Source organism: Melospiza georgiana, chromosome 1, assembly GCF_028018845.1.
Source record: "Melospiza georgiana isolate bMelGeo1 chromosome 1, bMelGeo1.pri, whole genome shotgun sequence".
In the NCBI taxonomy this organism is placed as follows: domain Eukaryota; kingdom Metazoa; phylum Chordata; class Aves; order Passeriformes; family Passerellidae; genus Melospiza; species Melospiza georgiana.
Window position 1 is genome coordinate 31,760,372 of NC_080430.1, and position 15,909 is coordinate 31,776,280.

The following is a 15,909-nucleotide window of genomic DNA, read 5'->3' on the forward strand; positions in this document are numbered from 1 at the left end:
CTCGAATCCTGAGATCAGTTTTGGGCCCTTCTCTACCAAAAAACGCATTGAGGTGCTGGAGAGTGTCCAGAGAAGGGCAGTGGAGCTGGGGAAGGGTCTGGAGCACAAGTCTTACAAGGAGTGGCTGAAAGCTGGTGCTGTTTAATCTGGAGAAGAGGAGGCCTTGTTGATCTCGGATGTGATGGTACAACTTTTTTAATTCACCACAGCCACAATCCCAGTATATTTGCACATCCAAAAGGCATGACATACCTGGAATTGCTCTAACACCACATATTGTGTCAAGCACACTAATAACTTGAGGCTGGAGAAAAGGATTTGAATGTTTTTCAGGAAAATATGAAACATGCATTGCTAAGAAATTTACAGTTAAATTGAAACCACCTAAAATAACTTTCTCAGTTTGTCAGTGTTTATTTATCCTCTCTTCAGGCATCCCTTCTGTCCCCTTACCACTTTGCATTTTGGAGTAATTAGTAAAATATGTAGAAAGATATTTATTTTTAACTGAAAAACTAAAAGTCTGGGCATTCTCTGCATTTTTATCCAAAGCCTTTCAGTGGATGACACATTTTTGGATCATGCCTTGTTCTGGTGTCAAACTTCTGGCAGTAAAATGTATTTACTCTTGTTGTGCCTAATCATATATGCTAGTAATATCTGGGAAGATATTGGCAATGTAGGTGAGACATCTGAAGGGCAGATGATCAAAAAATTTAAATAGCTCCTCAAGAGGGGGAGTGTCTGGAAAAGAAGTTTGCCATATTAAAAATGGTTAAGTGCTAAACACACACATATCTTGTTCCAGACAGATATGTATATTGGCATAATATGACCACCCAGAGCCAGGGGAGAGAATTGCATTAGTGGACAGAGTGCATCACAAAGCAAGAGAGGCCACTGGTGTGCAGGAATGTGTTTTTAGTAGCTGATTATTAAAATGAAAGCTTATGAAATCTACTTTTTGTCCTCATTTATCCTCTGGTGTTGGCAATGTTGTTTTAAAAGGAGAATTAGGCTAAGCAATAATTTTTTCCTCCTTTTTGCCATGAGAGGATGAGGCAGCCTTTCCAAGCCAGCACCAGTGACTCTGACCCTAAGGCACTCCATCTGCCACACTGGGCCAGTATCATGAGAGGTCTCTCATCAGGACTGACCAAGTCAATCCTGTGATGAAAATATTTTAATCTGGACATTTCATGGGGAACAAAAATTCTGGAAAATGTTGTTTTATATGTCGCTTGAATCTGTTTACACTTAACACTTTGCCAATGTCTTTTATTATTTTTCCACTTACATATCCAGCTTTAAAATGTCCTCATAACAACTTAGGATTTCAGATAGTATAAAACTGTGAGAAGGATTAATATATTAGAAAATAGGGCTGTCATTCAGAGGGATCTAGATAGGTTGAAAAAATGGATGGACAGAGACCTCCTGAGGATGCCATAATTGGGACAAAAGTAATGCCAGGTAGCAGGAGAGTTTGGGAGCTGTCTGGCTGGGCATCACCTTTGCAAAGAAGACCTGAGAGATCCTGGTGATAAATTGGGTGGTATGACCACCCAATTTACCACCTGGACTTTATTTTATTTTAATTTATAAATTACCTGGATGGCAAATTGTGTGGTATGACCTTCTGGTGATAAAGACTAACCACATGCTGAGCACCATTAACAATATTGCACCAGCTCAAGAAAATAAACACAGCCTTGTAAGATCACTCCTGGAGTGCAATGTTCAGTTTCAGAGTGTCCATCAAGAGTTTAACATAATCATAGAATCATAAAATTTTAGAATGATTTGGGGTGGAAGGAACATTAAAGATAATCTAGTTCCACCTGCCCTGCTATGGGCAGGGATGTCTTCCATTAGACCAGGTTGCTCAGAGCCTCATCCAGCCTGGCCTTGAAGACTGCCAGGGATGGGGCATCCCTAACTCCTCTGGGCAACCTTTCCAGTGCCTCACCACTGTCATAGCAAAGAATTTCTTCCTCCCATCTAATCTATACCTGTTTTCAGTTTGAAGTCATTATCTCATGTTCTATCACTAGAGTTCCTAACCAAGGATCTCTCTCCGGCTTCCCTGCAGGACCCTTCAGACCCTGGAAGGTTGGTCTGAGGTCTCTGCACAACCTTCTCATATCCAGGCTGAAGAGCCCCAGCTTTCTCAAGCCTGCCTTCATAGGGGAAGTGCTCCCATCCTCTTAACAACTTCATGGCCCTCCTCTGGACTTGCTCCAACAGTTCCATGTCCTTCTTATATTGGGGGCACCAGAATTGTATGCAATATGTTAGATTAAGTGTGTTCCAGGAAAATGAGAAAATATGCAAAACCAGCATTCTACAGCATAAATCTGACCACTGTAGGGTGGTTTGTAAGTCACACATTCAAACAGCACCACATTTAGAGCTCACAAATAGCACAGCATCCTATGGTTGCTGGGAAGCAGCGCTCAGGTTGATTTGGAAAATATTTTGAATGAGCTTCACATAACACAAGGCATATATGGAGAAGGATTGCAGGATAATGTTGCTTTCTTCTGTAGAAGGACAGCAGGGTATGTAATACCTCTAACATCTTTAGGCCATTTAAGCCTACACACTGCCAATTTCTATACATATCAGAGGAAATCTAGCTCTTTGGTGAATTTAACTTTCTGTATGTTGTTTGAAAAAGCAAAATAATCCACTTGCCTCCTACACCTTCCAAAAGAGAAAGCAAAACAGCAGAGCAAAGACAGTTTTAAAATTTCTGTTTTCTGAATTCTCTTTGAAGGCCCATTTTAGCAATGTAATTTCATGTTTCCTTTTTAAAAATATAGGAGTGGTTTTTGCCAAAACATATTGTTGTGTCAAAATGTGTCAGTTTTCATTAAACTACAGGAAACAAAATAAATAAGTGGCACTTTACCTGGAAAATAAAATAATTTCTTGGACTATGGATTACTCATTCCCCTTCTTTGCCTCATTTGAAGGGTTTAGAGAGTAAAAAAAAAAGCATTAAGAATATTTGTTTATTTCTAGTCTTATCTGCTCCACTGTATTTTGGTGGAAGGGCTTGATTTTGTTCTGCATGCAGTCTAAAAAGTCAATTTGTTCTGAAGCTATGGTCACTAACCCAAAACAATGTTGTTCTGCTAGTCTGCTTTAGAGCTCAGTATCTCAGAGGAAATTCCTTGATACCTTCTACTTTCATATGAGGTAAATGCAGAAACAGGTGGTCTCTGTTGTTTCAGTTGCTGCCAAGAGGCAGAATCTACAGAGAAGTGTCTAAGAGAGAAATACTTGATGCACAGTCATAAACCACGCAGGAGAGCTCCTTTTATTTATTATTTCACATTACTGTGAGATACCCTGCTTAATTCCCTCCTTCCCTTTCTATCTATTTCCTCAAAGTAACTGAATTACAACTGATAATCCTTTTAAAGTAATACTGTGTTTCTCTCCCATTCCTGAAAGCATCTGTTTTTCCCATTCTTTTACTATAGAAAATCACATTAAGTAAGATCTGCTCCAAGATCTGCTATCAGGCAAGATAAAAAAACACAGTTTGCTAGACATGTCATGAACTTTGCTATTAAGAATCTCATGATGAAGAAATAGTAGTTTTCAAGAATTTATTTTTTGTGATGCAAAAATTTCTTTATGTCACAAACCCCAGTAAAATAAAAAAAAATTTAAAAACCAAAAAAATAAAGCAGAAACAGCCTAGTAAAGAATGACTGTATGCCCTTGTTGTCTTCGATAACCAGAAAATGTGATCCTTTTCACAGTTTTCCTATAATCTGTAAAAATTAAGCAGAGATTAAACATGACTTTACTTAACTGAAGTAGGTGTTTTAATTAGACTTACAGTAAAACAGTCCAGTACAGTATACAACCAGTATACAGCACAATATTATTATTCATACTGCAGTTTTACTGGTGATAAGAACATCTGATAATATTACATCATATTAAAAGATAGCAGAGTTGCCATGTCCTGCTATGATTTTCAAGGAATCATAGACAACAGGCACTCAGACCACAAATGAGTTGGGTGGTACCTAAATATTATGAGTTTCAAGGCCCAGAGGCTGTTGTAGTTATATTATTGTATCCTGTGTGAGCATTTTCAAATTGTTTAGTTTGGGGAGGACATCACACATCCCCCTACAAATAGACATATATGGTCAAGTTAGCCATTATTTTCCATGCACACTCTGAACAAACTCTTTTCCTGTAAGTGTTAAGAATACAGCTTCAGACCTAAAATTAAAGACTGATTATAGTGGAATGAAATGAAGAACAGCTAATAAGGGTTATTCAGAATAGTTAGTCACCATTACACCCACGTCAGCATTTCAGGGATATTGCAGAAGTCTTTTGGTGAATATAATACTTCAGGGCATCTGAGTATGACGGAGCTACCTAAAAACATATGTCTGCAATAGATTCTTAATCCAACATGAGCATTTTAAGACAAATGACTACATGAAATTATTAGTTTTCAGAACAAAAGTAGCACGTAAGCATTGTTGATCACATCTCAAAGGGCACATTTGATGGAAGTTTAGAGCTCTGTGACATTTCTTTTGTGTATTTGTCTCACTTAGATATCCTCATTCTGGAAGGCTTGTCCCTTCAAGTTGAAATTGGACACATTATCATCTGTTGACACCTGTGGATAAGGGAAAAGCACTCCTCTTCTGCTGCACTGTAGAAGACTACAATTTGCTGTACTGATGATTTTATTGATTTATCTATCTAGTGCAACAGCTGTCCAAAGGAGAGCTACTGTCCAGTCTCAACCACTTTACAGGGAGGGTGATTGCTCTTGTTACTTATTACTAGCATAGGGAAGTTTCATATTGTAATGTGTAAGAAAGCAGGCTTTATTTTTACTTATCCTTCTTAAAAACTACTATCAGCCAGTTGCAGATTGAGAGGAGGAAAGCTGTTATTTCATTCTGCTTCACCGTGATTCCATAGACTCCAATTAACCTATCCCTGTTTGCATCACATTAGACAGGTAAACTGCCATCATGTCAGTGTGGGTCCAGTTTCACTGAGAAATAATTCCAGTTGATATAAGTGGAAATTAAATGCTGCTTTCATGCTCTGTGGCAGGAAGGATGATGAAGACTTAATAAAGGGTGGTTCAACTTCAGCAACTGCCACAGCTTTGGATTTTGGAGACTTCTTTTGCCGTCTTGTATTCACATGCTCTCATCCTGTGAACCCTCTGGTCCTTATAAGTGTTCCAGTTCACTAGGGTAGTTCTTGAATTTCCTGTTGCTGATATCTAACATAGAAAATCATGTTATCATGCCAGATGTGCTTGACAGGCACATATACAGCTGGTTTTCAACATCTACCCTTCCCTGCCTTCTCCAAAGTAAAGCAAAACAACACCCTGTGATTTTCCCCAGGAAAAAAACCACAAATGTTGAGGTCTTGTATAAAAATGTACAGAGTTCCTTAGCAATGTACAAGAAAAGGGAAAATACAAAGAGAACAAGATTAATTTGATCCAGTGTGGGTACTCCAGGTGGAAACAGTAATTTCTGCCCTTGCTGCAGTGGAAGTACAGAATGTTTCTTATGTCACCACTGTCACCCCACAGCTGTGTCTGGTTATTACTTTTCCCCTTGTTCAGATGTGTACAGATAATACACTGCGGGGTAAATGCAGGGTCTTGGTGCAAGTTCCTTGCTCACTTCTGTTCGATAATAATTTTTCTGAGTTTTTTTGTTCTTTTCTTCTGATTTTTAAATGGTTATGTTTCAAAATACTAGTATACTAGTATAGTTTCTACTTTATTGTAATTTTGTGTATTTAAGGTTGCCATACGTCTAATTTTTCTTACACAACCAGGCAATGATTCCCAAATTGGTGATTCTTTACTCTCTTTTCACTGCTTTACCAATGTCCTTGAGTGGAGAGAAATTACAGACATCCTCATAAAAGAAAACCAAAGCCCAGGATGCTCTTATGAACCGCTGAAACTAAGTGCTCAAGAATTTTTTAAAACCACCATAGACCTTGTTGAAGCCTGTTAAAAGCCTTTTTCATAGAAGTAGATATTTCACTGCCTTCTTTCACAGCAGTACTCTTTTAAAGTTTATCTGGACGCATCCACTCTCTGGTGACATTCCAATAGTTCAAATGAGTCATGAGTACAAACCTTATTTTTAAAATTCCTTTTTTTTTTTCAGAATACATAGGGGAGGATTGCTGAGTATTTTGCGGGCTTTTGTTTGAATTAAAACAGGTATTTAAATCTTAAAAAATATGGTTTAACTGATGCTTTAAAATCTAGCAAAAGATAGGCAGTCATCAGTTTGCTTAGCATCAAGAAGCTCTAGAAGGTGATTTTAGACCTTGAGAGCCAGATCTCTGGCTCAAGAATTTCTGATCTTTGTATGAGCAGATGACAGAGATCAAGGTTTTCTTTAGTGTGTGGTTGGCCCAACTCTAATACTAGAAGGATTTTTTTTGGTGGATAGCCCTGTCCTAGTTAAGATTTAAGCCCTAAATTCACATAGAGAAGAATTTTATTCATAGTTTCTGGAGACATGTTGGCCTGTGTTCACTTCTTATGGTCTACTTTTTCTTATGGTCTACTACTTTTTGGTCTAAACCAAAAAAAAGTTCCTGTGGCTTTCAGTGAGATAGGCTGTCACCCTGACAATATATGTAGAAATAAATTACAAAAACCTTCTGTCATTGGTCATTGGTTACTCTCTCAGTACATATGTAGTATAAAAAAGCCACAACTATTTCTCCAGCATACATCTAAGATGAAGAACAGGAGAATGGGATAACCACCAGATTCTAATCCTACTTCTGCAGAGAAGGTAGGATAACTCTCAGTAGATATCTGCTCATAAACTTTAACTACACTTCTACGAACTTCTACCTCACAGTTCAGACTTAGGTTTTCTGGGAGGAAAAAGATTTGCAGATATTCCTCTAAGAGATCTTTTCTTCACAAAATTTGGGCCAAGGCCACAAAGTCATGCTGCTCAAAGCTGGGCTGAGGTTTGCAGGATAAATGAGCCCTGACAGAACATGGCATGAGAAAGTATCCTTGTAACACAACTGCAGGTAGCTGTCTCTTAAAATTGTTTGTTGTGTGTGTAGGTATAACCAAAACCTGATGAAAGTATGCATGTATCTGCTACTCCCCCAGGAGAAATATTTAATTTAGAGTGTTTATTGAGAAGTCTGGGCCTGTCTAAATAGGAAAATTTACCAACTTACTAAACTGCTGTAATTCCCTATGGGGATGGAAGGAATAAGTATATCCATGAAGAAAGTTGTAGCTCTGGCAGTAAATTTCTCAGAGCAGACAAACCCTTCAAGTTTTGTCCATAACTTGAAAATTCAGACATGATATTCATAAGACATAATTGATGAAGTTGCAACGCAGAGACAACACAGCTGCTTAACCTTAGGGAAAAAAGCAATGAGGCCTGTTTGCTTCTTGACAATATATCCCAGCATATAAAATACTATCATAATCTAATTTGGTGTTGTTTTGTGCCCTCTTGATGCTCTGTGGATCTGCATTTTATTTGGATTAGACACTGACTATTTGAATTAAACTCAACTGATTTGTGTTAGACTCGACTTCATGAAGCAGCCTGTGCTCTTCCCATCCCTGTGGTGGAAGGGTCAATAAAGTAACAGGTTTTGTCAGCAGAGGGTTATCAAGTGTGAGAGGCATTGTACTGTGATCCTAGATGTGTGCATCCTGTGCAGTGAAGCAGACCTACAAAAGACATACACTCTTTCCTTAGCTAGTCAGTGACAGACATTACACAGAGATGCTTTGCAGACTCATAGAAATTGTGCTATCCATCTTAACTTGCATGGATTCACATATCCAGAGCTGCCTTCAGAGGCTTCCAAACCCATGTGTCTTTTTGCCAGACCATGTAGGCACTTTATAACTTCTCTTACTTTTCCTCAGGTGGTGGAACAAACTCCTGCCCGTGCCCAGAAGAAAAGGACCTGCATTGAGACCACTCACCACCCATGACCAGCACCAAGCACAGTTACTCTTCTAGTTGTTACCAATGAAAAAAAAAATAAAAAGAATTCACCAGCAGTAATGGCAAGACATGAAGCATATTTTAATTTAGCAAATGCACAAACATTGCCATAAAACATCAGTAGCTTGAGGTCTTCTTTAGAAATGAGCTGTCAGAAGGGGAAGGAAAAAAAAAAGAGCAGTTAGTATCAAAAGGGCGTTGTCTGACCTGCTGGATTTACAGGCTTTATTCCACAGTACTTAGGTCCTGTTTAGGACTGGGAGTCTTTCAACATAATCAGTATTCTTGCCTTCAGAGAATAAATACACACTTTTTACATTGAGCTGAATATGAATGTGGCTGCAGACAATTTTTCACCTTTTCATTCAGCTGCTTACTCCCTCTTTTTCTCCTCCATAAAATATGCAACTGAGCAGACTCCTTTGGAACTAACAGTGACAGATATAATTAATTAGCTGCATAATCTTAAATTGTTGTTCTAGTTTTTATGTTAATTTTTGTAAGAGGAGGTTTAAATCATTAAACTGAACTCTTGGTGCTAAGGGCTGTAGTGATGGACCTGATTTGGAAGCACAAATCAAACAAATTAAAATCTGTAAACTAATTTTTTCTGGTTTCAGACTACATCTCAGCTCTGTTCAAATTCAACTTATTATTTAGTTTTCTAACCATTTTCTGTTCCAATTTAAATTACAGGTGGACTTAAAGCTCAAAGATTGTGACAAATTTTCATTCATCAAAGTCTCTTTTTTCTTGATTTGTATTTTCTTTTACACATTTGTAGATTAATTATAAGTTAATTGACAAAGTGGTTAGCACAAATTGTGGCAATATGAAGTGTATGTGCACAACCTCAAAGCTATGTTGAGCTTCTCTAAGGGACAAATGGAAAGGAGAAGAATTTTTTACTCGTTTTACCAGTCAGTTTTCAGCATATAACAACACTAAAATTTTATGGTTTCCTTACGAGTATCCTTCTGCTTATTTCTTGGAAGAAATATCTGTTCACTTATTCTGATTAAGTATCCTGCAGAGCTAAATCCCAGAATAGGAAATCCCAACCCATAACAGAAGACTGCTTACTCTCTCAGAGATGCACACAATCCCACAGCAGCCAAGCATATACCAAAATATCAAAAAATGTTAATAAAACATGCCCTTGAAAAACTGGACGAATCACATGAAAAATAGGGTGTATAAGTGCTTGAGTTTCAGTCTCTTGTGATGCTAAATCCTTCAGTGCACCCAGCTCAATAAAGACCATTACACAATTATTTGGAAAATTGTAGGGTTTTTGGTTTGCATTTATTATGTGACTTATAGAATCATTGAAGTTACATGGAGGAGGAAATGAAAGTGGTAAATTCTTTAATAATCAGTCCTATTATGACTCAGTCATGGGTTAAGAAATTAGAAATGCATTTTCAGATTTGTTGAAGTACTAAACATCTTTAAAAATTTTGTGTCTAAATAATCTATGTATCCTTTTAATGTAGAATAATCTTAGCTGAAATACATAAGTATTGATAACTGAGGCACTTCTAACCTTTCTATGCCAGACATGGCCCACTTCTGAGTTTAGAGTAGATTATCTTCTAAAAACATTTACTGAACCATAACTAATTCACACTGTGGTGTACAAAGCCTAGAATAAACACTGCTCTTAAAGGATTTATTAGACTTGCAGGTGGAGTGTCTAAAGCAGACCTTCAACTTTCTCAGACACAAATAGGTATCCAGTGCTGACAATTCCTAACCATCAGCAACCTCTGCTTCACTCTCCTTGTTGAAAGGACAGCTTTGCCCTGATATCTAACCTAAATCATCCTTGCTGTTTTCTGCTGGGTGTTTTCCAGCTGGCACACACCCTTATGAAGTCTTTTGCCCAAAGCCAGGTTTCATTCTCTATCTGAGACATTTGCAGTGCTGAGCAGAGCAGAAGGATTATTTGCCATGCTTTGCAGTCTCTATTCCTGCCTAGTATATGTCAGGAGGGTGTTTTGCAACAGCATGGCATTGTTGCAACTGGTCACTCCCTGCTGAGTTTAGTTCCTAGAACTTGTTCTTATTGAATATTGCCCTATTTTTTCAGACAATTTATCCAGTTAGTCAAGGTAATTTTGAATTCTAATCCTGTCCTCCGGCATCCAGTCTTTCTCAACCTGACATTTTCTGGAAATTTAATAAGCATGCTCTTCTTCCCATTTGGTCATTAATGAAAATATTGAAAATAACACAACCAGGGCAAACTCTTGCAGAATTCCATTTATGCATCCGTTTAGATGAGGAATTCATGGCAGAGCAATAAGTAGAAGTTAGTAGGCAGATGTATCTAAGTGTTACAATTATCTCTTCTTCTAAGTCAGCACACTTTGACTTGAATGCAAACAATTCAGATTCAAGCTGTACGGTTTAAAAATCCAAATATGATTGCATCTGTTCTCATCTGAGCAGTCTGCTTCACAAGGGACCCATTTCAAAGCTCATTATAGCTAATGAATGGCTCCTATAAATTTCAGTGGGCCATGAATCAGGGTTGAAAAAAGGCTAAACATGATCCTTCACTGACACTAAAATAAAGGTTTGCAGAAGTCAGCATTTGATTTTTTTAAAAAAATATTTTGATTAATTTAACTAACGAGTCAGCAAAACTGGTCAAAAATTTATTTTTCTCAAACTTTGTATTTCCCCCAAACGATCAAGGAATAAATTGAACACATTTCAAATTTATTATGCAAACATCTAAGATAAAAGAATAACACACTCAAACCTAATTATCCAAAAAATATCTCAGCATGAGCTGATGGTGGGCCTCATTGAAACAGATCTGTGAGCTCCGAGTCAGCCTCTTCTAGCTCTCACAGAATTTGAAATGTTAAATACAGATTAGAGTTTCCTACAGCCTCTGGCAGTCAATTTTGCAATTTTGTAGCTGATGGCTTATCTACATAGATTCAGATATAGTAAACTTCTTGTAGAGGACTGCTGTGACTGCCCTCAAATTACATACCAGGGAGTCCCTTAAACTAATTTCTGCCTAGACTACATTTTATTTCCTTTAAAAAATAAAAGTGGTTAAAGAGATAAAAGTAGCAAGAATTTTACTGTAGTCTTTTTGATGATTCCAGAAAATAGTTATTTTCATTCCAGCGACTAGTTATCATCACTGTTAAAATTTTGCAGCCTGGAGTCTAAACTTGGCTCATTTCAGCTGAGTTCACACACAATGACACTTGAAGGATCACAAGACCCTTTCCTTTTTATGTTTCTGTTTTCTATACAATTACTTCAGGTGTAACTCCTATTTCTCCTCTTTCACTAGATAGACATGTCCTTACGGTCTTTTTTATCCAGCCGCCAGCTGTGGATCTTCACTAAACACTCCTTACCTTTCCCTGCATCATCCTTCAATCTGATTTCACCAGAAATTCTTCACCAGATTCTAGTGCTATCACTAAATTACAAGCTGAGGAAACCACACAAACCATGTATCTTGAACAAACAGGGTTTTTTAAAATAGCTTAATTTCAAATGAAGGTGGTGAGACCCTGGAGCAGTTTGCCCAGATATGTTTTGGGTGCCCCATCCCTGGAGGTGTTCAAGCCAGGCTGGAAGCATCTTTGAGCTACCTGGCCTAGTGAGATGTGCCTTGCCAGTGGCTGGGATTTGGAACTAGGTGATCTTTAATGTCCCTTGCAACACAAACCATTCTATGGTCCTGTGAATTAACCCTAGATATCTGCAACATTCAAATTCAAGTCCTCTGCCCTTACTCACTGGAGGCAGACATCACCACAGTTTTCTGTGACTTATCTCCTACTGTTTGCACTATCTTTACAGATCCTTTCAGCTGCCCTTTTCTTTCCTGCCATATTCCAGCATGTATTTCTGTACCTAACCTTCCACACTACCCTCTATGTGTGCACTGCTCCCTGCATTTAATGATGCAGACCTACTGCTTTCTCTTTGTGTGAACTTGCTCAAACCAGGGTAGCAGCAAGAGAGCAGTTAGTGATGAGCATAGGGCAGCCCACCAGGCACTCTGGGCAGGGGACTGCCCAGTAAAAACCTGGAGTGACAAAACAAACTGCAAACCAGACTCTCCTTTCAAGAGGGAAATGGGAGGGAGGATGGAATAGAGGAAAAGAAGGACTATTGAGAGACAGGCTGGAGTCATGTCTTCAAATAGACAGATTGTGTTTGCTAAAGATAAGCTTATAATATTTCCCCTTTGTATTTTTTGCATCAAAACTTTAATAATAATAATATTTCAGTAAGTAATAAGTGATATTTCATCTACTGTATTATTTTGACTGTAAGAGAGTTATCTTTCTCTGAATTTCAATTACCTTCATTGTCCTCTTCAGGGTGCCTTATGTGTCAGGTGTTCTGCTCATCCATCACTTTGCTATGGGAAATGCTCCTCTTCTATGGATGTAAACTGAGAATGTCAGAAGGGTTTTGCTGCTTCTTTGCATAACATTGAATATTTTCTTTGTGTGACGCAGTTTAGTAATTTGGTGGTCTAGCTGGAAATATCTGACTTGTAGTTTGAAATCTAGAAAATTTTAAACCATGTAACAGCTGTGAACCTTCAGCTGGGACAGCCATTCATGTACCCTGCACAAAGATACTCCTGTTCACCTGGGCCCTCCACCCTCTTGTCCTGCTCACTTGTTTTGACTTGTTTTGAGTGCTTTAGGAAACAAATTGTGAATATGCCTATAGGGAAGGTGTTTGGGTTTTTTTGCAAGTACTCAAGTAGACACTTGCTGTGATAGTGTTACTTCCACATGAGCTTTGCCAGAGAGTCTAGCCTATCATCCTATGAAAACATACCATTTATCTTTCAGTAGACAGGACAAGTATTGACCTGAGCACACAGCACAAGACCTGCAATGCTCACTGAAGTTTTCATGCTAATGATAAATCTAATTAGGAATTAGTGAAAAGACCTTTTCTGTGTCAAAAATATGGGGAGGAAAAAATCAATATACTCTTATAGACTTTGCTTGTAACTTTTAGGTAGCTGCTTCAGGATCTCTTTTTCAGTTTTACTTTCAGGAAGAAAAAATTGGCACTTTTTTGTGGAAAGTGCTGTGAAAATGTGAAAACCTTCTCAAAATAATTTTGCAAATAAAGCAAAGTAAACCTGCCTTCTCATAGAATTTACCAGGTTCATAACTTGGTGAAGACAGAGTTTGCCAAATGTAGATTTTATTTTCATCACAACAGAGTGCAAAACAATCCATTTCAGTCAAAAGGCACCATTTCATGATAATTTTTCAGCTAAACCAGCTGAGATTTGATAGTTGCAATTCAGCTTAGGAAAGGGAGGCTTCCCAAGACAACCACGTGGAAGGGAAAGTTGCCTCTGTCAGAATTGTATTACAAGCATATTTGATGATTATGCAACATGCATGTGTGGCTGAGACTTCTCTCCCTCTCTCAGCATGTCACATATTTGGCTAAGAAGAGCCACTTTATGCCTGGAGGCACAACCTCAGCACCTGTTTTTGTGCCCAGCAGCACCACCCTCACCCTCATGGGAGCAGTCCTGGTCACCCACCAGCACGCCTTCGTCCTGCTGGTTTAACCAAGCCTCTGACTGTTCAGATTCTCTCTGGGGGTCCTAACTCCCTGTCTTGGTAGAGTTCCACAGACAGGAGATTTTACATGTTTAGATATACCTTTCCATTTGAATTTTGAAAGTACCCTGGGTATTGCAGTAGTTCAGTTGGACTGCAGTATAACTTATGCACAGCTCCACTTCTCTTCCTCAAAAATGTGTACTTCATGCTGCTGCAGAAGGTCTTCCAGTCTTGGAAGAAGTATCAGAGCTGCTCCTTACACAATAGGAGAGAGTTTCTTTTCAAAAGTTCTAAATCCATCCTAAACTTCCAGCTTCCCACCACTGCTCTAGTCCTGTGACACAGAATGTCATCACAATAGAGGTTTTATACCCCCAGCTTCCCACAGGGAGGAATGAAACTGGTGCTGGTGGCAGGATTTGCAGTGTGTGAGGTGCCTTCCCATCAGATAAAAGTGAAATCTAAGGTCCTTATGCTCTGGGAAAATCACTGACTTAAGTTTATCAAACAAAAAGTATTCCAGAATTTTTCCACATGCAAAACCAAGTTGTAGGGCAGTATCTCTTAAGAAAAGTGATCTGCAACTCAGTGACTTCAGTTTGCAAGCCTATTTGTACCAGATTCTGAAGTGAATGGTCTTTTGTTAATTAATTAGTTCATAAGTCTGAGTTAAGTGTACTACAATTCCCTGCTGAATTTCCCTTGTTTGAACAATCCATCCCACAGCCTCAGTTACACAGATCAGCCTTACATAATGGGAAAGGTACTTGTCAAATATAAATGCAACCTCAAAAAAACAGGCAGTCTGTCATCATGATAGGGACATATTCTTGTATTAGTTAAAGAATGTGAATGTTACTCTGAGTTCATTAAATACTGTTTGCCAGTGTGCATGTGTGGGAATAAATTTGTCTGTAATTTGAAGTGATTCCTATGGAAACAATTGTCATATAATCAAACCACCAGTCTGCCTCTGTATCTCTCAGCACAGGAACTCTTGTATCTGTTGGCTGGTTTGAGGTGCAAGTGGCTTATTAAAAATGAAGAAAATAAGCAGATAAGTAGTGGAGTTTGTTCCTATATCCCAGTTTAAGAGAAGGCCAACCTCATGCCTTGTTACAAGTTAAAGTATCTCACCAGCCTGGCAGCTTTTGTTACTGCTCCCATTTCAGAAGAAGCTTTCATCAGCATGTACATCTCTGTTGAGATACAGATCTCTGTCTTCTTTGGCAGGAATACAAGAGAAACCACACATCATTTGATCTCTGGAGCTTAGTTTTGTCAGTGTGCATTGTGCAGTTAGACCATGCCCCAGGACAAGTGACTGAAACTCTGTTCACTTCTCAGCTTGGGCACCCCTGCTCTGACTGCTTGGAGCCGCCCAGGCCTCTGGTGAGTCACAGGAAAGGGAGGCACACTGCTCTGACCTTCCTCTCATCATTCATTAAAAGCACTTCCCTGTAGTTGTGTGGGGAGCTAAATCCTGGTAGTGTATGGAGGGAATCCTCAAAGCCTGTGAACAGGGTCAAACTCATGAGGGATGAGCAGGATAGGACACCAAGTGGCCATACAGAGCCTGAGAGCATGTAGGGACACCCACAGCTGGGCATGCAGGGACCTGTGCAGTAAGGTGCTTGCTGGGTTTGGCAGCAGCCAAGTCCCCAGATTTTATTTCCTGTTCCTGTTCTCTTCACAGGGTTTCATCTTACCTCTTTTTTTTTTTTTTTTTTTTTCAGAATGAGAGAAAACTTTTCCTAGTTTCTCTGCTGGTGCTGTACTCTCTGGAAATGTAGATTATGCCTCAGAAAACAGAAATAACAACCTAGAGAAACCCGTGCCATCAGGGTTTTTACCTTACCACAGTAAGATCAGCCTTGGAACCCACACAAAACCAAGCTCCTTCCTTCTCCCATGCGCTTGTGCCCTAAAACACATTATCATGAAGGCACAGCCTGATGTGTTATTGACTCTTCAGCTCAGTCTTCACCCAGGAAAAGCCCCAGTAAAAACAGTGTTTCACAAGAATGAAAATTTGTCCTACACAGACTAAACAGAGATTTTATCAGAGAGGTTATTGCAGTTGGGCTAGAAATGACAGCTGACAAAAAACATTTTAAAAAATTATAGCAGGTTTAGTGAGATCATGGTGACTACTACAAACAGGGGAGATGCGGCTAAGTTACTAAGTTATGTGCCAAAAATTTATCTGGTTGATGCAGATATTCCCTTCTGATCTTTTCTGTGCCTGAAGAAACACAATAAATTATGTAAAAGTA